A 25,675-nucleotide genomic window follows, 5' to 3' on the forward strand; every position below is an offset into this window, starting at 1 on the left:
GTGAACTATGCTGTATTGTGGACTAAGTCACTACATGGAAGATTTCTCCCACTGAACATTGGAGCAGGAAATTAATTAATTTGATTTAAAAATAGACGATTTCATCTATTTTGATGAAAATAATGATGGGTGAAACATTCATTGAGCATCATTCAATCCCAGACAACGTCGCACTTTTCTGCAAGTGTGTGTGTGTGTGTGTGAGAGAGAGAGAGAGAGAGAGAGAGTTCCGTCATACAAGCGGGGATTTAATTAGAATAAAATAAAATAGTATCAAGTGCGCTTGAGAGCAAAATTACAACGCAATATTATGAAAATAAATAATTACTTGTTTGAAATTTATAATTTAAATATATTTCAGAGTCAAACTCCATCCTCAGTATTTTGTTTCATTCTTTTTTTCTTCCTCTTTCTAGACAAGTTATAAAGTTGGAGAAAGAGAAACCAGTAGTAAATATCCGCGCGTTGTCTCTCAGCGGTTGTATTTTGAAATGCCGGGAACGGTGCGTTGGCACCGCAAGACGTACGACTGAAATCAGTTGATCACAAACATATTTACTTGAATTAAGATTGATTTTGGATAAGAAAATGGTAGGCGTTAGAAGACTTTATGTGCTTTATTTGTGACAAACCTGTTTTTACTTTTTCTATTATAAACAAATAAACTCGGTATGTTTGGTTTGTTTATGCAACGCCCTTAAATACCTTTTTATTATTTTTGTGTGTCTGTGAACTTTTACTACTTGTTTTTGTTTTGTTTTTTGTTTGTTTGTTTGCTTGTTTGTTTGTTTGTTTTTTTCTGTGACGCAACATTAATTTGTCCTGGTTTGTATGCGACAATGAAATAACTTTTTGTTTTGTTATAATATGTCCTTAGAATTTTTTGCCAAAATTTTATTTATGACGCGCAATTAACGTGTGTTGATTTTATTTTTTCATAGCATATATAAACGTTGGTTATAATTATTTATACTAACCGATATGTGCGCTTAATTGAATATACACCGTAATTAAGACGGGATTACTTTTCGATACATTTCCCAATGTTATTTGTTCATATTGCTGTCAATAGCTGCAGTTGGATATGTGCGACTGCATATAATTTGGTAATGATTTGGTAAAGATTTGGTGATGATACTTTTGTTCCTAAATCAAACACCGTTCACAAGATGGCGGCTATTTGGTTTGAATACTTTTGGCGCTTTTGTAAAAGTAGCGCTATTCATTTATCATATAGATCGAATTTAAATCAAGTAAGTACAAGATGATTCCGATGTTTCGGGCGCACACGCCGGCGAGATAAAACACGTTTTACCCATTGCAGTCCTGAAATTACGAGGGTGGGGCCGAGGTTGATTAAATGGCGTGACATCGGCATCTCGAAGTCCGTGCTGCCGGGTGGTGTGTGAGGAGGGCTGGAGGTGTTGGTGTGAGGTCGAGTGACAGTAATCATGACAGTAAATCGACGAGCAGATATATTTATGTTTATTCAGCCTGGTGATTGCATTGGGCGAAATAAAAATAAGGACAGCATCAAATGAAGTCATCACCGATACGTTAGTGACAGGCGGGTTAGGGTTATGTCCGATGAAAGACAACGGCTGGTGATTACATCTATCAGCAAATACAAAAAATAATAGCGTTGGATGATGATCAGCAGATGGATAGACACAAGGAAAATGAGATATTTAGATAGATAGATAGATAGATAGATAGATAGATAGAAAATGTAGATAGAAAAAGGAAAAAAATAAAATATCTTTACTTTTACACAAAGTCACTGTATGTGAATTCCTTCCTCATATGTTCCGAAACGGCTGAGCCTATCTTTTACAAATTTCACACAAAGCTAATTTATATGTCTGGCAGTGTTCTTAGATATGTTTTGTACAGAAAATCATCCGATAAGTATGGAAAAATCGAAAAAAATCTGATCCTAAAATTAATCTCCCTTACTTATAGATAAAAAAAAGAATTTTAGAGGGAATATTTAACGTTACACCGGTAATGAAAGATAATAACATTTCAACAAATCATTTCTTCTAAAACAATCCAGAATTATTGACATTTTGAAATATAGCTCAGTAGTAGTGCATTCGATTACAGATCAGATAAAGCCTCTGTTCAAACCCAAATGTACCTTACTGGTTTATTTTCATTTTTTTTTTCTTATTAATGAATTCAATTTACGATAATAAAAAAATCGCCGCAAACCATTTCTTCATATGCATATTTTAAAACTAAGCATCAATCAGAAGTGACTTTCCAGGGCATTTATCGTCAACCCAAATATCAGCTGACGTGACATTGTAAACGAACACAGACGAATTTGATGAACGACATTATCATTATATTTTTTTTTTTTTTTTTTTTTGCGAATTAGTCCACCTGGAAAATTATTCCCTGTAATATATAATAGTCAATGGAGAATTGATTCTATAATAATACATACACAATCTGCATAAAATAAACTATCCTGTTTAAGCGTATTCTATGACCGGGCAACACCGGGCGTCAAGTAGAGAAATAAAGAAATATAAGACGGTGATCAAAGTGATTCATGGTACGAACAGAAAACCTGGGTGTTCCAAGTTCGAATTCAGTTCGTTCTACAGTAACACTTTCATCAAACCAGCATTTGCTGAAGATGGGGAAAATAAAATCAGATAGCTAGAAACACAGAACAATTAGATGTGGAGAAATGAATAAAAATAAGATAATAATATCAATATAATGATAATAAATACTAATATAATACAATGTATATGAATAATAAATGTGACATACAAATAAACGGCTAGATCGATAGATAGATAGAAATAGAGAAGACCTTTATAAAAAACTGGATAGATGGATAGAAATTTGAAAATATTAAACAGATAAATAAAAAAATAATTTTCGAGTATCTATTTTAGTTCAGAATTAATAATAATAAAAACGGAAATAATAAAACAAAAAAGAAAAGAAATGATGCAAATCGTAAACGAAAAAAGACTTTTAAAATACTGAAACTATTTTTTTAATTACAATTTTTTTTTTACATTCTTCATACAAAAATTCTTTATTCCCAATATTGAACATGTATTTCTTTCATCAGAAATAAAAATTAAATAATTATTTAAAACATATATATACACATATATATAGATATATATATACATATATATGTATATATATGTATATATACATATATATATAGATATATATATACATATATATACATATATATATACATATGTATATGCATATATATACATATATACATATATATACACATATAAATATATATAGATATACATATATATACATATATATGTATATATATATATATATATATATATATATATATATATATATATTGTTGGCAGAACTCGGATATGAGTACACATTTTTGCTCATTAAAGTTGAGTCAGCTCCAACTATGAAGTGTTTTAGGTGATCGTGTCGAACACTTCATATATCAGCATTCGGTGCTCCAAACATGTGCTTGACATGAAGGTTCAGAAAGATATCTCGCAGCAGAATGCCAGTACACAATTACGTGGAAACCCTCCTTGTCGCCTACCCGCTAAGTGAGTTTATTCAAGGCTGAATCTTTCCCAGTGAATTAAACGCGCCCACAGATACTAACATGGTAATTTTTACAATTCGGCACGGAGATATATATATATATATATATATATATATATATATATATATATATATATATATATATATATATATATATATATATACCGTATATACCCGGCGTTTCAAGGTTTAAACATTGGCGGAGAAAAGGTTTTGTCGCATACTATTTATGATACATCGAACAGTTTAACTAATTTTCCTGAAAGTGTACCACATTTGATTTATGTAAGAATAAAACACTTATATTTCCGTCAGTGGAATTAAACCGGAAAAATCTCATAAAATAAATAAACTTACTTTCATGTTTATTGCAACTTGTGACGTTGAAACCAGTGCAGTTGATATCAGCACAGTAAACAGATGAGTTCATCAAAAGGCGACAGAACTGTGAGTGACAAAGTGTATTTCGGACTCCCATGCATAGTCACCACCCTATTGCTGGCAAAATGGCATTGAGAATAATGATGACTATGTAGAAAAATGATTTATAAAGCACAAATGGTCGCTCGTTTTAATTGTACACCTCCTTTCTTCCTAGCTCTTAAACCTTTTTTAAATTAATAAATAGGATGAATTAGTTTGGGTACAATCGTTTTATATATTTATTTATTTATCTCTCTCTCTCTCTCTCTCTCTCTCTATATATATATATATATATATATATATATATATATATATATATATATATATATATATTAAGTAATGTGATTTATAATTTAAAATTTAAAAATCAAATTTTAATTAAATTAAAAATCCGTTTCATAAGAAGGAACAACAACAAAATCAATTATATGTACGATCGTTTCGGAAAACAATGCTTTTTATTGTGGTATACATCAAGTTATGTAGAATAATTATATATAGTTTTTTGGTAAGCAAGGTCTCCTCATCAGCAAATTTAGGAGGGTTTTTATTGAATTTAAAAGACACCATAAATAAACCTAGCATTAAAAGTAAGGCAGATGAATCTGAAAAATTGAAATAAAAGGTCTGGATTTAAAATTTATAAGAAAATTAATATGGGTTAGAGATAGAAATAAGTAGAGAAAAATATAATTATTACTTTTAATGCTAGGTCTATTTATGGTGTCTTTTAAATTCAATAAAAACCCTCCTAAATTTGCTGATGAGGAGACCTTGCTTACCAAAAAACTATATATAATTATTCTACATAACTTGATGTATACCACAATAAAAAGCATTGTTTTCCGAAACGATCGTACAGATAATTGATTTTGTTGTTGTTCCTTCTTATGAAACGGATTTTTAATTTAATTAAAATTTGATTTTTAAATTTTAAATTATAAATCACATTACTTAATATTGAATTAGCTCTAGGACATTTAACTATCGAGCTTATTATATATCTAAATTACAACGAGCACTTTCTATTTCCTGTATTTTAATTAAACTAGTAATTACACTGTTACATTAAAATACACTCAGCTCTTTAGACTATTGTTCTAATCTCCTTTAAATTATATATATATCTATATATATTATATAGTTCCATTTTATCAAATAATGAATATAAAGCTACTATTTTTATTTATAGCTGTAAAACCCACTTTCATTTATTTTCGAAGATTTTAATAAATACTTAATATGCGTAGAATACATGAGGTCAGTAAATATATATATAATATAAAGCCATTTTATAGTTCACTATTTTTATTACAGTATTTATTCTGAAACTAATTAACCGATCATCATGTACTTTAAACACAACTTTTTGGTTCAAAGTGTTAAAATACGGGCTATATTTAATTTAATTTTTAGCAAACGAGGTAAAAACAGGATTGAACCCCTTTTTGCTATTGCAGTTGTGCCCGATTATTGTTAATATAAATTTACGTCTTGGAAATCAATTGATAAAAAAATCGCTAAATGGCAGTTTCGTTGGAATATTTGTAAAAGTTTTAAGGGGTGAAATATAGAAATTAAACTGCCATTTTCAAATAAAGCATGAATTGAATTTGATCAATAATCTATCATACAAATCAAGCTAGATTCCATAAATTACAGTTTCATTTTAGATATCATACAACAGATTTTGATAGCAATTTGAATAAGGATTCTACACAAAAGGTGTAGTATCATTTATATCTTAATTTTAAACTTTCTCATAGTACATAAAATGGTGTAAATCTATTTTTGTTCCAGTAATGAAAAGTATACTTCCTAAAAGGTATATAATCTGAAATTAGATATGACCAAGTGTTCAGATATTTTTATGTATAAAATTTTATCCTAAACTAATCAGGCTCTTTTTTACGAATTATAGTCACTAGACGTAAGAATGGTTATTATTGCTACGTTGTTGAATGTAAATAGAAATTTCAGTAGCACTTTTAAATCTTACAGACATATATTTCTAATAACGACCGCTTCATGCGAGAGTTTATAAAAACAATGATTTATTTACTATGAATGTCATTTGGTGACGAGGCTTACAAAGTGACGAGTGAGGTGTGGAGATCGGACCTGTTAGCTATTGCTGGTGACGCCGAAAATGGTCTCCACATTTCGGTCGCTACGAACACACACACACACACACACACACACACATCTCTCTCTCTCTCTCTCTCTCTCTCTCTCTCTCTCTCTCTCTCTCTCTTTCTCTCTCTCTCTCTTTCTCTCTATCTATCTATTTATCTATCTATCTATCTTACTTTTACGTACACACACGCGGGTGCACGCACACACACACACACACAATTTGTTTATAGAGTCTATTTTAGTGTAATTCATTTTTATCCACAGTGGCTTAAAAGGGAAATTTTAACAATAGGTGCTAGATATCAAATCATAACTATTCCTCAACTTAAGTTTCTTTTAATAGAAAAGAGTAATTTTAAGTTACAGAGTTATAGGGAACATTACAGAGTTATAGGGAGCATTATAGAGTTATAGGTAACATAATATAAAAGGCAAACCACCATTAATCGTCCTAACAGATATAAACATGACGTAAACTATTCTGTTCGGGAAATTCATTTTACTTGTTCGCGTATGGTATTTTGCTAGTATAAATATCATAAGATGAATTGATTAACTTTACTAAAGTAGTAAGATTATTGTTTCCTGAGAATTGAGCATTCATGGACTGTCTTTTACATGGAAAAATCAATCTGCAACTTTATATACTTGTATTGATTAATTCGGCGCTAGGAGGTCATCTTTAACTTTGGAAGTCCGAATATAAGTTTAGTGTTTCACGGTTTTTATTATCTATCTTTTTCTGTGATCTGATTTTAAAAGTTAATATAGTAAGGTTAAAAAAAAGTTTTAATTGATCTACATCATATGATAGATTATATCGTTTAGTCACTTTGTAGAATAGACTTTTCAGATAAGTTGCATCGACCAGAAAAAGTCGATGTTAGTGGCGTTTTCTACATCAACTGAGTAATTACGCGGACCGTTCCAAAAGTAATGCCTACGAGGAGATTGCAGATTGCGGTGAATGAATGTATGCATTCATGAGCTGAATATTTCATTACTCTACTGCATATATTCACGGTGTGAAACTTTAAGAAAGCAAGCCTTCTCATTGTCGTGCGTCAGAAGAAACACACGATTGAATTTCTACCAAAAATGCATTGGGAATGGTGGTGAATCTATAAAAAAAATAAATTCTGGAGCACAAAAGATTATTTGTTTTTATCGTCAACGTTTGGAAATAAAAATAGAACGCCATATTTTGGACCTTTGTAATTGTTGGATTTCAATTGATTGGATTCAATCACAAAACCAAATATGTACTATATATTGCCACCAAAGAACTAACATGTACACTAGATTCACATTTATCCTCGGATCCTGCTGATTTTAAACGTAATAAAACCCAGGAAAAATAAAATAATGTTTTTGTGTATATCGTCTAATATTATTTTATTTTAGTTATTCTGCCAATGAAAAATGGCTGCCTCAGATGTAAGCCGCGTGAACCATTGTCGGACCCTTACACCCTGTTTAACTTGACAACAATCGATCTGCGAAAATTAATCCTTAAATGTTTACTAGTTGATGTACAAGCAACATTTAAATCTATGACCAATGTATTTCTAGGTGTTTTTATCAATAAGTATTCTTAATTTCTGACCCTAAATATCTTCCATTCTTCTCAGAAAACCTCAACAGCTAAATCACCATACAATCTTTGGACATTTTGTTCATTATTATTATTATTATTATTATGTATGGTTGATTTTTAGACAGAGATCAACGGACGGGTATATCAGTAAGTAACTCATTGCAAGTTTTACAAATTTAATTTCACAAATTTTACCCATTTTCCTATCAAAATAAATCATACTTTACATAATCGTCCATGTTTTTTATCTCTTTATTAGTAGTTTTCTTGCATCGAATGTTGCTCACATCCGTGTTTATTTAGCCATATTTGCTTACGAATGTTAAAATTATATTTGTTTTTTATTTGCTATGAGATTAACCACGCAAAAATCAGTTTTAAATGAGAATAAAAGGAGAAAAGCAATAATAATTGAAATAGGCAGTTGAATGCAAAGCTTTCTATTGACCACCCACTCATCAATAAATTGAAAATATCGATACACACAAGAGAGGTTTTATTTTCTTCAATATAAAGGGATAATAAATGGCTTCATGTCTATGTTAGATTTTTTCTTTTCAAGCAATGTTTCTGCGTAATGATTCTCTCTACGTGTGGTAACCGCGTAACATCTCTATATTTTACTGGGAGAATAGATTACGTATTATTTAAATGGATATTAATTCAATAACTACAGCTTTATCAGCAGCAGGATTCTGTCATCACTATTATTATTATTAGTAGTAGTAGTATTATTAGTATTGTTATTATTATGTGAGGTGGTCGGTTTTTGTTTAGGCTGTTTTTGCTGCCTACGGATAGCTATGAATGTCAATAATATTATGTATGTTGGTTATGTAGGTAGAGATTTCACTGGTAAACAAATATCTCACAAACTTTATTTTTGCTAACATATTACGTGATGTTTTTTCTTGGCTTAGTATTTAGAAATAATCAGGTATAAAATAAGAAAAAAGAGGAAAAGAATAGTCACTGTTGTGGAAAATATGATCTCACAAATTTTAGTAAAACGTTAGTGTTAAACATAAAGTGTGGAGATTTGATGATGTGTTTACTTAAGGGGGCGGTTCATTAGGAATTTGTTAACGTTGGACTTGAACACATCCAAGTTGTAGTCCGGTGGGAAGCAGGCAGACGGAACAGAGTTCCACAGGCGTGCAGTTCTAAGAAAGAAGCTTTGTTCATGGAATCCACGTTTTGATTTAGGCACAGATAAAGAGTGGGGGAAATTTTTCACAGTGGATCCAGCTAGACGGGTGTTTTTCGTGAAAGATTGGCAAGGTGGGGACCAGAGAATGGAGTTCAGACGAGCACCTGCCATGGAAATAACGATAAAACAAGGATAGGCTCGCAACGTCTCTTCTGTGGGAGAGAGGTTGCAGGGAAGAGAAAAGGGCATCCCCCACTAAGCCACGAAGTCTATTTTGTACTCTGTCAAGGCAGGATAGGCTGTTTAATGACAGCAGTATTCCATCCTTGGACGTACTTGGCTTTTATATAGATAGAGAATTGCATGAGTAGTGAGATATTCTCTGGAGCGGTAGAAGGATCCCACCATCTTTCCAGCGACCTTGGCAACAGACGATGTACGTGTTCCATTTCAGATCAGGAGTAAAGGTCAAACCCAGAAGCTCTCAGACGAGAGCCATCCATCCATATTGATGTCAGATGGGGATCAGAGCGTTGATGATGTAAGGATAGGAGTTTGGTTTTAGATGCATTAAAGGTAACCAGCCACGTCTTCCCCCACTGAACCACGCGCTCGAAATCAGAGGAGAGAGAATCAGAGAGAACTTTATCATTTACAGCCTTTGATGTGTTGCCGTAGATGGTCGTGTCATCAGCATAGATGTCAACGAATGATTTAAGTATGTGTTTAGGGAGGTCATTAATGTAGATCAGGAATAGAGTTGGGCCCAGGATTGACCCCTGAGGGACTCCAGCATTAATACTGCAGGCCTCTGATTTTTGTCCATCGACCACTACTCTTATGAGCCTATCAGAGAGAAATGATTTAATGATTGAGAAAACATTTCCAGTTATACCGTAGCTGGAAAACTTGTGAAGTAGATCCTTATGCCATACCTTGTGGAAGGCTTTTGATATGTCAAGAGCAATTGCCCTAGAAATGAAGCCTTTGTCAAGAGATTCACTAATTCTGTGAGATATAACCGTCAGCACATCTGCGGTAGATCTTGAGTGTTATAATCACAACGTCTCAGTGGTTGTAACGTCTATCTTTCTTCAGATGTATCATTTCGAACTTGGGAATGTTTCTGTCGAACTCGGGAATTTGGATGGAATTTGGAAGGGAACACTTGTTTACTTCAGGGGGGTAGTATGCTCGTGTCCCGTCAGTTATGACTGGACAGGTCCTAAGTAATTAGCAATTTTATTTTTGATTCGTAACAATGTGAATTGAGCTTTCATCCTTCAAGAGAATATCACTTTTACAATTTGTTTTCCTAGTACTGTAACGACTGCGCAACGTGTCCTTGCAGACAGTTCTAGTACGAATTCTGGGAGCCTTAAACCTATTTTTATTTCTAGTTATTAATATCACTATTTATTACTAAATTATTATTACTATATATTAGTGTATAAATATTTATTATTTATTGTTTTCTTATTATTTATATATTATTTATTATTTATAATTAATGGTTACCATATCGTATTAAATTCTATACTAGGTCTACTTACTAATTGATTGTCTCCCAGCAGATGTGCTGCTTCTTTCAGTTGTCTTGTTCTCCACCGTTGTTCTTATTCTTCTTATTATTATTATTTCTAGTTATTAATATCACTATTTACTACTAAATTATTATTATTATTATTTCTAGTTATTAATATCACTATTTACTACTAAATTATTATTATTATTGTTATTATTATTATTATTTCTAGTTATTAATATCACCATTTACTACTAAATTATTATTATTATTATTATTATTATTATTATTATTATTTCTAGTTATTAATATCACTATTTACTACTAAATTATTATTATTATTATTATTATTATTATTATTTCTAGTTATTAATATCACTATTTACTACTAAATTATTATTATTATTATTATTATTTCTAGTTATTAATATCACTATTTACTACTAAATTATTATTATTATTATTATTATTATTATTTCTAGTTATTAATATCACTATTTACTACTAAATTATTATTATTATTATTATTATTATTATTATTATTTCTAGTTATTCATATCACTATTTACTACTAAATTATTATTATTATTTTTTTTTCTAGCTATTAATATCACTATTTACTACTAAATTATTATTATTATTATTATTTCTAGTTATTAATATCACTATTTACTACTAAATTATTATTATTATTATTATTATTATTATTATTTCTAGTTATTAATACGCTATTTACTACTAAATTATTATTATTATTATTATTTCTAGTTATTAATATTACTATTTTTTACTAAATTATTATTATTATTATTTCTAGTTATTAATATCACTATTTACTACTAAATTATTATTATTATTATTATTATTATTTCTAGTTATTAATACGCTATTTACTACTAAATTATTATTATTATTATTATTATTTCTAGTTATTAATATTACTATTTTTTACTAAATTATTATTATTATTATTTCTAGTTATTAATATCACTATTTACTACTAAATTATTATTATTATTATTTCTAGTTATTATTTCTAGTTATTAATACACTATTTACTACTAAATTATTATTATTATTATTATTATTTCTAGTTATTAATATTACTATTTTTTACTAAATTATTATTATTATTATTTCTAGTTATTAATATCACTATTTACTACTAAATTATTATTACTATATATTAGTGTATAAATATTTATTATTTATTGTTTTCTTATTATTTATATATTATTTATTATTTGTAATTAATGATTACCATATCGTATTAAATTCTATACTAGGTCTACTTACTAATTGATTGTCTCCCAGCAGATGTGCTGCTTCTTTCAGTTGTCTTGCTCTCCACCGTTGTTCTGTGTCTATAAGTTTTTCTTCGTCCTATAATAGTAGATGGGTTCCCTTTTGCCTCCAGATATGATCAGCTATAATATATATAATATCTCCATGTATTACGGCTTTTTGATGTTTTTCTAACCGTACTTTTAATGGACGACATGTCTCCTCTTTGTATATTTCACAATTACATGGGATCTCATATACACAGTTCTTGATCATGATTTTTTCCGGATGTCATATGGTTTACATATTTTTTTTTTCAGACAAGCCCTTCATGTATGGTATACAAACTGTGGTGCGTTTCTCAGTGGTGTCTTTTTGTGTCTAGTCCAACTTAATATTTAAAGGGATTTTTTACAAATTTGTTTAACTTGAAAATTTAGTTTCCGATGTCACCATCAAAACATTTTTCATTATAGCTTTTTTCACGTGTAAAACTATTTTCCTGTTAAAGATTAACTTAAGGTTTTAATATTTAAATACAATCAAAAAGTAATCCGAAACCTACAAAAAATTATGATAAGCTGGCTGTCAAAACCATATCTCCCATTAGTCTCCGCCATTAAAATGCACGTACGTAGTATATATGATTATGTGTGTGCGTGTAATAATATACGTGAATCGATTGTCAAGCCCGGGATTGCTGTCATGTGGCTGTCTCGACATGGCGCTAACCTATGTGATTAACACGGGACTGTGTTTGAATTAGACTTTATTGCTTTTTTACTCTAGTTTATTAATATTTGCCTTGTCGTTTTTCATGCACAAGTGATGTGAACACTCCAACTTTCTCTATTTAATAGCACGAAACCAACGATTGAACAATTCACTGATATGCTCACAAAGCTCTGTTAGCACAAAAAATGATTTGGGAATAATTCGTGACAAGCAGAACAAAAAATACAATAAACAATCAATCCAGCCAGACGCGACGAAAATCGGTCAATTTATTTACACTTTTTTAAAGTTCTATTTCAAATATTCCGTTCTATCCCAATTAAAATGTTACACAAGAGCAGGTTGCTTTGTTACATTATTACCAAAAATTATATTTCCAGCAATAAATAATAATGGGGCATCTGTAATACATTAGCAAGGAACTACTTCATAGTGAGAAAACGACCATCAACCTTTTTATATTAAGATATAAAAAAACAACAACAACAACAACAACAATAATAATAATAATAATAATAATAATAATAATAATAATAATATTCCTTATATTTATTATTATATAATAAAAGAGGAGCAGTTTTTCCTCTCTGGACCAAAATACCGTAGGTTTACAACAACAGATGCCACATACAAATTCATTGTCTACACTATTAGGCACTATATTATGTTACTATCGAACGACATTTTTGACACATTAATTCGTTATAATAAAACCTTATAAGTAACCTTAGGAGTTGCATCATCACGCCCGTACATATATCTAATGGAATTAGCTGTTTTGACTCCTCTAAAAAATGTACTACTCCCACTACGAGTCGACACCGAGAGGTTTTCTGCATTAAGTCCATATATGGGGTTTCATTGTAATTTTCTTGCTTATATACTTCTATACATACCATAACTATTCCTTTTCTACATCCCAAAAAATGATGATTTCTCCCTCCTCACATTTCAGAAAATCTCATTGGCTATCACCTAGATATTCAGTCATTCTGGAATGAACGAAATCGCATTTAAAACAAAACGTTCCAGAGATTAAAACAAACATGGTTTCCCTGATTAGATTAGGTAATCGTTTCAGATTAAATACCACGATTACAAACTTCCGAAACTCGAAAACAAAATGAAACGAACTATATTTTTACTATTTCAAGAGAAGATGTATTTCCCCATGTTAATATTATAGTAAAAAGAAATCACTATTGTTACATGATAAAGGGCTGGCCCCTCTTCATGTAAGTAAAAAAATAGGGAATTAGTTAAATGCAAATATAAAATAGGATAGTCAAGGATTCGAACTTGCAAAGCTAGATTTGGAATTGAAAATTCCAATCACAAGTTAAAATAAACACAGAATGTTATTATAAATGGAATGTCGAGTAAATTGTTGATTCTGTTAAATATTTAATAAATACAGATTTGGCTGGACACTATTTACATTCTTAGAAAGAATGCATAATAAAATATGGGTTACAGAATTAGAGAAGTAGATTAAATTCCTTTGTAAAACAACAAAGAGAATGGGAATTTTCCTGGTCGTCAGAAATGGTTTCAATAACGTGCAAATCGCGCATGTTGATAACACGTGAGTTATAGTCACGTTGACCAGACATACATCTGATTTCTCATTATAGGAAAAAGTTCGAAGTTAGTTGGGGAGAGTTAGATCAGTCAGATCAGAGGAGCAGAGAGGTTCAGACCGATTCTCAGCACCCTCTGGGAGCGAGGGGGGTTAGAGATAACCATGTAACAACTTTGAATACCTGAAATACAAAATCATGTCCGACCGGTCGAAGAAGAAATAAACGTATCATCATGTGGTTTTGTATCTGCGTCTTCTGTGTTCATCATTACAACCAGAAAGGTTACATATTTATATTATATGCACAACTGTCAAAACGTAAATGTCAAACGCACTATCTCTCCGTCTATCTATCAAGATATTCATAAATCTCCTCTCATTAAATTGGTTCTCTTGTAGTAATATGTACACTGTCTATTATATATATACAGAACTGTCTCTCTGTTTATATATACCCTGTTTATGTTTCCAATATGCTATCTCTTACAACATCAACATCTTAAGACATATGAACACTCAACACATGAACGCTCCTGAGACTCTAATCTCTCACTAAGACTCTCCTAAGACTGTATCTATCACTTAAAACTTTCTAAGACTCTTACAAATATGAACAACAACAAATAACATCAGTCCTCTTCTAATAAGAATTACGTAATACTATTTCTTTGTCTTTTTTACTAAAATGTTTCGTTATCCTTTTTATTAAAATACAGTTGTCGGTTCTTTAATTTTTTCCATGCGAACTTTATAATTACTATAACTTTTTTTACTATATAAAATATCCAATGTTGCTTTCATTACGTAACTGTTATTAAAATTATATTTTCAGTACTTGTGCATAATTTGAATTAGACGTAACTCAACGTCCGATCGGCTTTGCTCGGAACATGACGTAAAAATAAAAAACATTGCTTATCTGTTTTGTTTTGAACCTTTTCGTTGGAAAAAAAAATTACAGTAAAAAAATAATTTAAAATAATTGTTACTGTAGGTCGTTGTTATTTGGTTTACTTTTGTTTTGTTTATTCATTCTGTTAAAATTATTATGCTTACACGTTTCCTTCGATTTCTTTTTTTTTTTAGTAGCGTTTGTGACACTTTAATAATTAGCGACGCTCGGCGACGCTCGGCGAAGATCAGGGGTTGTCTTCTATGTTCCGAGCAAAGCCGATCGGACGCTGAGTTACGTCTGGTTCAAATTATGCACAACTCGACGATTATGAAAGCGTAACAAACGCTACTCAAACAAGAAATGAAGGGAACATATTTCTTCACTTTTTTTTTATTAAGTGGCATGTGGCTCCGTCCTGCTGCAACCACATGATGAATTTCCAAACAAGGCAGAAATCATAATAATCGATAGTTTCCGAATTTGTAATTAAAGAAAAAATTGTAAATTTTAAGTTCGCCGCCATTAAAAAGCACCATAGATTTCAGAAGTATGGAAATTTTCTAAACAGCTTACATTATGTATGAAATAAACCTTAATTGACAGGGGATATTTGCATTGGCATTATTCAGCAGAACATTATTATATTTTTTCATGAATATAATTTACAACATCTGCACCAGTGTGATCATTTCTTTCTCTTTCTCCTGCTTTTATTAATCTATCTATTGTTAAAGAACACGCATTTGGATTAGGGTTTTACTGACTTTTGATTTTGTGATGCTAGTGCCATTGGTTTATTTGATTTTGAATTCTAGTATTCATGTTATGATCTATAAAGAGTTAAGCTGATGGCAGTCAAAAATTGAGTGTACTACATTAACCGGCGTTAGGCCACTGGGTGTCGCACACATGGTTAGTCTAATAGGACGTTTATGCATCCAAATACAAAAATGTTTATAGTGTTATTATGTTGTAAAATATAATTATCCTATTGGTTAAGGAAATATCTACAGTTTCTGTGTAACAGTTTTTGTTGGGTCTTTTTTTACATTTTCACCCCAAACAAGGCACATTGCCACTTTGGTGTAGGGGGCTACTATCAAGGGCAACAACTACTGGGGTACTATGTTGGGATTTGGGTAGCAAGATGTCGGTTCACGTTACACTTGAACTTCTGCATGTCAGTACAGTTGAGGAAGCAGGGACCTGGAATGGAATTCCAGAGTCTAGCGGTTCTGGGGAATAAACTACTGGAGTAGAAAGATCTTTTACATCTAGGGATCTCTACTGTGTGGGGGTGGGATTTAGCTGCCTGTCGAGTTTGTCGAGGGTGTCTACGTGGTGGGGGCACAAGTGTCTGCAGTTCGACAGAGCATTCTCCATTAAAATACTTGTAGAACAGGCAGAGGGATGACACATTTCGTCGATGGCACAGAGGCTGAAGCTTAGATGCCAGTTCAGGGCCTATCAGATTGGCGACTCTCTTTTGAACCTTGTCTAGGAGCGAGAGACTAGTAGCAGATGCACCAGTCCAAATGTGACAACAATACTCCATACATAGGCGAATGGTGGCCTTATAGAGGTACAGGATACTTTCGGGTGTTAGTAGTTTTCTAGCACGATAGAGAGAGCCTACCTTCTTCGCAGCGGCCCTGGCAATGCTTTCAATGTAATTGTTCCAACTCATATTTCCTGTGAACGTTAGTCCAAGCAGTTTAAAAGATGTACTCTCATATAAAGAGTCACTGGCCATTGCTATTGGTGGCAGAGAAGGTTTCCTGTAATTATTGAAGGAAACCAGTTTAGTCTTGGCAGCATTGAATGTGGCCATCCATTTTTGTCCCCAATCCACTACAGATTGAAGGTCATCCTTTAGTGTTTTTGTCATTTCTTTAGATATGCGTTCATTTGTTTTCCTGTTGTGCCTGTTATAGAGTGTGGTGTCATCAGCATATATACCCATCTCAGAGGCAGTTTTGTCGGGGAGGTCATTAATGAATATTAGGAACAATAGTGGTCCAAGGATAGACCTTTGAGGGATACCCGCATTTATATCATATTGTTTAGATGTACGACCGTTGAGGACAACCTGGATTTTTCTCTTATCTAAGAAGGATTTAATTATATTAAGTATTCTACCAGTGATATCGTATGATCTAATTTTCCTGATGAGACCCTCATGCTATACCCTGTCAAAAGCCTAAGATATATCTAGAGCTACCGATCTGCCCTCCCCCGCTTTGTCCAGTGAATGGTATATACGTTCAGAGATTACAGTGATGATGTCTGCAGTGGAACGGGCTTTTCTAAATCCATATTGTTTGTCAGTCAGAAGTTTAGCATCTTTAAGGTGATGGACTAGAGCATGGTTAATTATGGTCTCAAATATTTTGGCGAAAAGTCGGAGGAGGCTAATGGGGCGATAATTTGATAGTTTGACTCACTTGCATCGTGTTGATAATCATATAAAATAATACAATGGGAAAAATAGTACTCATGCACTTATTGATCTGTGCTGAAATAATAACGTTATTATTTAAAAAGCCATTCTTAACATGGGGAGGGGAGGGTGTTTTGTATCTATTCTGTACTTTAACATTACAATTGAATAAAAAAAACATATCATAAAACTTTAATTAAACTTGGAAATACGATGTAAAAAATAGCGCGGATCGGCATTAGCACCGAAAAATTATAAAACTAAGGACAAATTAAGATATTACATTAGTTAAGCTCATAGTTACAAAACTGAAGGAGTAAATAAAATAATAATCCCCTCAAAACTGATAATAAAAAATACCAAAACATATTAATTCCATATTAAATATTACAGAGTAGTCTAATGAGACATAGTATGCGCTTATATCAACAAATTTTCATTCCCACTGGAAAAATACAAAAAACTATAAATCACATAATCATACCTTTGTTAGTTAGTTGGGGTGACTAGATATCCCGGAATGACAAATCGATGTCTACTTTCAAGGAAAACTTATATAAAACTGCGTCGTACTAAGTGTGCCGTACCCTCTCTGAGTTAGGAGAGTGCTGGAAGGGAGGAAAAAGAAGTACGTTGCCAACTAGAAATTATGAGTACGTAAGCAAAATTGGGTGACAAAATACCCTATGGGACTAACGTTGGGTTAAAACTTCATGTTTATTGATCAAAATTGCATTTAAAATCGTAAGCCAATGAAAATTGTTATAAACATTAATTTCATTATCCACGTTTCATTTTCAGCCGCTGCTGATAATTTGCTCTGCGCACATACGCGCTCTGTTACGCAATTTTAACGACCTCTTTATCCGCTAGTGTATATGTATCGTTTTCTTTAATAATGAAATATCTGTACGTGTTTTTTGCGCTTTATTTTTTACGCGACTTTCGCGTGTAATTCATTCAATCGCTCCTTCTTTTTTAATAGTTAGGTACAAGCTTAAATGTCCGTCATAAATATAAAATGAGAATTATCATTTTTTTTCTTTATTGCAAACCTATTTTGCTGTTATTCTTCTTAGCGCTTCTTTTAATGTGTTGCCGGTGATCGTTAGTTTAACTAAGATGAATACAACTTTTTCATGAAGAAAATATACAAGGGAACATTTGCTGAGTTTCTTCAATAATTTAATTATGGAGAAAGATTAATGTATTTTAATACTTATTTACATTTTAAACTTGCTACCTTAGAAATACGAGGCACAGACGGACAAACTTCGGTCACATTAAATTTACATTACTCTACATTTTTTTGGCGCGTCTCATTCGGAAGTATTGTAAAGTTTTATCATATGTTTTAATGTGGAACAGTTGATCGACCAACTCAATATGACAAGCAGATTTATCTTCCTTTGCTTAAATTTACTTAAATTAAGGGTACGTCCTTTTTAAGCATATAATCCTATAAGGTAGTTGTGGATGATTTTTTTTGTTTTGTTAAAAATACATCTAGCACATATTCTAGTAAATCATTTTCGGGGGGGGGATTATGGCACGTAAGTACATAATATTGTTTCCTACCTAAAATGCGCTAAATTAATAGATCACCAATCCATACAAGTACAAAAAAATAATTACTCTGCAGTTTAATAATATTGTAAAGTTGTTTCCTACTACTTTCCAGTGTTGGGCAAACTTTGAACTAGTCCATTTATTTAGACATTTCTTGAAATTAGAAGATCAATCAAAAGTGTCGTCTGCCGTTTCTGGTAGGCAGTTTTTTATCACTATCTGCAAGCCCAGAAATTGATAAACGTAATTTGTTTCATTGGAAACATTTCATAAAAAGTTCATCTTCGTTTAGAACGAATTTCAATGTACTCATTAGGACCCATAAGTAACACAGAAATTAAAATTATTTCTGAACAACATGATTGACCTGTAATTTACAAAATTAAGTTGTTGTCCTGTATTTCATGAATAAAATCTTACATTGAATTAAGCTTAATGTTTGTTAATGTACGTGTGTAATGGGAGGAGGGCGTGTTTTAATACTAGATCCCATAATTTAAAGACATTCAGTTCAATCCCTGTACAGGGCAGTACATTATATATGGTTTATATCATATTCAAATAAAATGTCGCTAATAAATATCTTAGAAGACATAGTTGGTGTAGATAATTGCTTGAAAGGAAATAAATAATAGTTATTCTATATAAAAGTGCTGCTTATTTTTTCAATAATTGATTTTTGGATGACTGAAACATTACTAATTAGTGTTTTTATTAAATGGGTCCCCTCGTATTCTTTTTAAATAATAACAATAAGGGAATATTTTTACTTTGAAAGAACGTCTATGCTTAATTAAATATCATGAGACACTTAATATATTAAAGTTAACGTTTACTATTGGTTAAATGTATTATTATGTAAAATAGCAAACAATAGGCCAGATACTTTTGTATTAAATTGTTTTAGATTTAAAAAATATATTAATACTTTTGTAAGTTGAAAATTCATGTATTATAGTTATTATTAATTATGTGTAGAACTTACTGAGGTTAAAATCTACTATAGGTAAATCTTACTATGGTTAAAATCTAATATAGGTAAATCTTACTATGGTTAAAATATACTATAGGTAAATCTTACTACGGTTAAAATCTACTATAGGTAAATCTTACTACGGTTAAAATCTACTATAGGTAAATCTTACTACGGTTAAAATCTAATATAGGTAAATCTTACTACGGTTAAAATCTAATATAGGTAAATCTTACTACGGTTAAAATCTACTATAGGTAAATCTTACTATGGTTAAAATCTAATATAGGTAAATCTTACTACGGTTAAAATCTACTATAGGTAAATCTTACTACGGTTAAAATCTACTATAGGTAAATCTTACTACGGTTAAAATCTACTATAGGTAAATCTTACTACGGTTAAAATCTACTATAGGTAAATCTTACTACGGTTAAAATCTAATATAGGTAAATCTTACTACGGTTAAAATCTAATATAGGTAAATCTTACTACGGTTAAAATCTACTATAGGTAAATCTTACTACGGTTAAAATCTACTATAGGTAAATCTTACTATGGTTAAAATCTAATATAGGTAAATCTTACTACGGTTAAAATCTAATATAGGTAAATCTTACTACGGTTAAAATCTAATATAGGTAAATCTTACTACGGTTAAAATCTACTATAGGTAAATCTTACTACGGTTAAAATCTACTATAGGTAAATCTTACTATGGTTAAAATTTACTACAGGTAAATCTTACTAAGGTTAAAATCTACGATAGGTAAAACTTACTAAGGTTAAAATCTTCTATAAATAAAATTGACTAAGGGTAAATCTACGATGGGTAAACTTTACCAAAGGTAAATAATTTGCAATTTGCGGAAGCAAAAGTAAGGAATGACAATATGTGAATATTTTCTAGTTGTAAATATATTCAAATATTTTTAGTGGTATTAATTGTAACATAGCTACCATTTACTATAGGAAAAAAATAAGAGTATACTTAATTATGGGTTAAAATTAAGTAAGGGTATGAATTTCTATGGATAAAATTTAATGACTCCATGGATCTTTATGATTCCTTATATTCATAAATGATCTCCTTGATAAAATTGTCTCCAAGATGGGTATATTTACTAATAACACAACACTATAACATACATGAGAGGAAAACGAATGAACACATATCTAATAAAATGGTTGAAACCTTAAAGAAAAACCTCCAGTCTGTAATGAAATGGAGACATAACTAAGCTTCTTTCTTTTGATAAGTGCAAAAACCTCAACCGCCGATAACCATGACGAATGATATATTACCTGAAACTCCTCAGCTTAGCATTCACAGGAAACATTTATTAGCACAAATAACCGAAGTGCATTGCTAAGGCTACGAAGAAAAAGTGACCTTATTTTACTGTGTTTGAAAGTTACGCCTGAGAGTATGTTGTTACCACATGCGGGTCGCTACATCTGCTACAAGTCTTTCGATTATAGACAGAGTTAAAATGAGTCGCTAACATAATAGGTCCCGCACTAAAAACTAAATGTACACCTCTGTCCATATCGACAAAATGGTGCATTCCTGTGTCAATTTGACAAGTCCTTTAATAGAAAGTGTTCCGACAAACCTAAAGCGCTTGTACCCACTCAAATTAAATGCCCCCCTACTAAACCGACAAGCAGAAAAATCATAACGCTAGACTTTAGAGACTCCTAGATGCTGGAAGCCTTTACTTATATAGTTTTTCCCCTCTTTTCTCCCGTTTTCCCAGACTGTACTGATATGCGGATGTTCAAGTGTAATGTGAACAGACAGCTTGATACTCAACTCCCTACATAGTATCCCTACAAAATTTGTCCCAAATAGTAGCCCCCTGTATCCAAGTAGCACTGTGCTCGCTTGAAGTGAAAAATTAGTAAAAAGTATAATTTACTTTGGGGTAGCATTTAGTATATGTTAAAAAATAAGTTCTGATAAATAACTCGTTTTCAGTATACTGTTTTTAATTTCACACACACACACACACACACACACACATATATATATATATATATATATATATATATATATATATATATAAGCGAGATGAGTCACAGATTAAAGATCAAGTGAGATATCCTGTTAGATATTACATTGAGGTAATACTTTCAAGGTGATCCTAGCCAAAACGGTAAAGCTCAATATTTACAAATAGAGCAATATATAAGTTTAGTGATTAAAGTTGAATTCTGAAAATCAAAATATAATCGTCTAAGATATCGAATCGAATAAGCATCTCTCCGAGCATTTATCAACCCAGGCCTTCTAATTTTCGAAGACTCTCGCACCCGAGATATACATATATGACTCAACGTACTAATTTCGTCACCGACTGAAATATATGCTATGGAATGGAAAGTTGATTCAATATTTCATACATTGTCTCCACACCCATAAGGATTTTGGATTTCATCTACCAAAACATCTTTAAATCACCGACGAAGACGGCCGCTTCGTTTACCATTTGGAATAACAGTATGGAGCAACCAAGCATTCTTGTTATATAGGATTGCTGTCTCCTCCCCTGGACCACTATTCATCTGACTTGTAAACAATACCCCGGAAGATATTGAATTCTTTCCGATAATTGACTGCCCAGGTTGTATGAAATTCCTTTTCCTATAACGATTATTCACCACCCAAATAACATTTTCAATATTTGTGCTGAAAAGCAAAATACTTGTTTATTCACAGCTAAACATTTTGTAAACCGCATTTTATTTCCTCTGATGATATGGCCAGTATTGAAAATCCATGGATTAAGGAAATTAACATAGCTCCTCTCTATATATAATGAATTCTTAACTCGAATATATGTGTTTATATTTGGATTTTCAAAATTTAAGTTTAACCACTAAACTTATATATGATTTTCAGAATGTGAGAGATTATATAATGAATTCCACAGTCAAACAAAGTCGCAACCCGCAAGAGCCATGACAGTCAACGAACCGGAAGTCCAAGACTCGAGTTTCGCCCTTATTTTGGGCTCATCAGTTAGACAAATCCGAACTCAGGATTTGAAACACGAGCCTCTTGCATGCGAGGCAAGCACTCTACCAACTGAGCAAACGCCCTGCACATAAGAATTTCACAGTCGGATTTCGGCTTGCTTGATTTCGGTTTGCTCGATCTGTGTTGGTTAATAGAAATTCTTGTGTGCGGGGCGTTTGCTCAGTTGGTAGAGTGCTTGCCTTGCATGCAAGAGGCTCGGGTTTTGAACCCTAAGTTCGGATGTGTCTAGCTGATGAGCCCAAATGAGGGCGAAACTCGAGTCTTGGACTTCCGGTTCGTTGACTGTTATGGCTCTTGTGGGCTGCGACGTTGTTTGGCTGTGGAATTTATTATATATATATATATATATATATATATATATATATATATATATATATATATTATAGAGAATGACAAGAAAATGTTAATTTCTTATAAAAACCATAATTAAACAATAATTGCAGCTATTTTCTTGTGCATGTGCTAGTTAAGTGATAGAATGGTCAAAGTTATTCCTTGCTCTGCAAATTACGGGAATATTTACAATTAATTTCTTTACGTGACTGAAAATATCAGTTGATACTCAGAAAAATGTTAATAAGGGATAAAAGGCAACAACGAAGTGGTCTAAGCTTATTGACTTAATGGCGATGCCTCGTTTCAATGTGAATTAATACACTTTCAGTAATATATTCAATTCGGAATCCGCTTGAAAGCTGACGCGAAGATACTAAATGAAGAAATAGCAACCAGGAAATTACCAAAATCGTCTCAGCCTTTCTTTCATTTGACACTAATTTCAGCTCATTTGACAGCGAAATACCAAACCGAAATTATTTCGGTAATAAGGAACTGACAGCATAAAAACTAATTAACTTTTGATTTGCGGAAAGAGAAATTGGTCCATTATTTAGAACAGAATCAAGGAAAAGATTACTGGTAAACATTGTAAATAGGCACGAGGACATTTTAAAATATATACATATATATATATATATACATATATTATTAATCATTTGTTCAAATATATATAGTGAGATTTGGGAATATCTTTGTGATCCGTTTTCGGCAAGGAATTTGGATGTTTAGGGGGCAAAGTAAAACTATTTGACCTTTGGGAACTCTAGCAAACTCCTCCGAAAAATTCGAGTCTGTAGACAAAATTTACAGAGTAATTGCGTAGGGAAACGTACACACACAGACACTCAGACATACAGATACACAGATACGTGATAGGTTATTTTTTACTTTTTTATTTTTTTTTATTACATTTTCACCCCAAATAAGGCACATTGCCACTGTGGTGTAGGGGGCTACTATCAGGGGCAGCAGCTACTGGGGCACTATGTTGGGATTTTGGGCAGCAAGATGTCGGTTCACGTTACACTTGAACTTCTGCATGTCAGTACAGTTGGGGAAGCAGGGACTTGGAATGGAATTCCAGAGTCTAGCGGTTCTGGGGAAAAAACTACTGGAGTAGAAAGATCTACATCTAGGGATCTCTACTGTGTGGGGGTGGGATTTAGCTGCCTGTCGAGTTTGTCGAGGGTGTCTACGTGGTGGGGGCACAAGTGTCTGCAGTTCGTCAGAACATTCACCATTAAAATACTTGTAGAACAGGCAGAGGGATTCAACATTTCGTCGATGGGACAGAGGCTGAAGCTTAGATGCCAGTTCAGGGCCTATCAGATTGGCAACTCTCTTTTGAACCTTGAAAAGAAGGGTGTTGTAAAGAGATAGATTTTGATACTCAACAATTTTACCCTAAGCAAAATATGATTAAAGTAAAAGATAATTTTCGCGAAAATATATTTTTATATCAACTTTGTTTCCATTCGTAGCCAAGAGTGACCAACAAAATGCTGTTTCCGTACAACGAGAAAATTATATATATATATATATATATATATATATATATATATATATATATATATATATATATATATATACAAGAAATAAATTTTACCATAGTCAATAAAAGTTACTTTTATGGTAGAAAAGTTCATTGGTTTGTATTTTTTTTAATTTATGAACCGGTTTTTTTAAAAATCAAAATGGCAGCGACTTTGAAATTGAGAGCCCCGTTTTCAATTTGAAGGATGGGCACCTGGGCATTCTGTGTTAACAATTTAAGAGAGTTCCGTCAACGTAAGGAATATTTATAAACATATTTTAATGTTTTCCGTTATTTTGTGCTTGAGGAATATTCGATTATGGCATGTGTAGTTTATATAAAAATTAATTTAAGTAGTTATCGCCTAAAATTTCGTTTTAATTTCGATTCGCTGGAATTATTTCAAGTAAAGAGCATTAAAAACTATTTCAAAACAAAAGAAAACATGAACTGAACTTTTATTTACTATGGTAACATTTATCTCCTGTATATTTATTTTTTCGCGTAGTCGTTTGTTGGCTTTTCTGCTAAACACTCTTACTAAATAATCCCGACGAAATATCGAAAACCAAAGAAACAAAAACAGTTTTGTAAAATAATAAAGCTTTACTTACTTTAGTAAAATAATCCGAAACAGCAAAATGGGATATTTAAAAAGTAAAGACGTAATTACTTTAGTTTTTTAAAGCAAAGAATCGATATAAATATGAATAAGAAGAAAATGACGCCCTTTTCAAGCAGAACAGCTTCGTTTCAGTTTTACAGTATTGAACAGTGTAGTATTGCGCCGTCAGATTCAGGGTTGTACTATTGTAATGTACAGAACACGTAGAACGGGTTTTAATAAACTGAATTCCTTCTAGTACACCGACAAAAAAAA

The 25,675-nt window shown here is 31.7% G+C and overlaps 1 protein-coding gene across 1 annotated transcript in view; it reads left to right on the forward strand.

Annotated features, from left to right (window-relative positions):
• Positions 1 to 25,675, forward strand: part of LOC145279599 (uncharacterized) — a 1,226,395-nt gene that overhangs the window by 371,600 nt on the left and 829,120 nt on the right. The gene's annotated exons all lie outside the window — the stretch shown is intronic.

Source organism: Euprymna scolopes, chromosome 7 (assembly GCF_053919585.1).
Source record: "Euprymna scolopes isolate OS-2025 chromosome 7, ASM5391958v1, whole genome shotgun sequence".
Classification (NCBI taxonomy): domain Eukaryota; kingdom Metazoa; phylum Mollusca; class Cephalopoda; order Sepiida; family Sepiolidae; genus Euprymna; species Euprymna scolopes.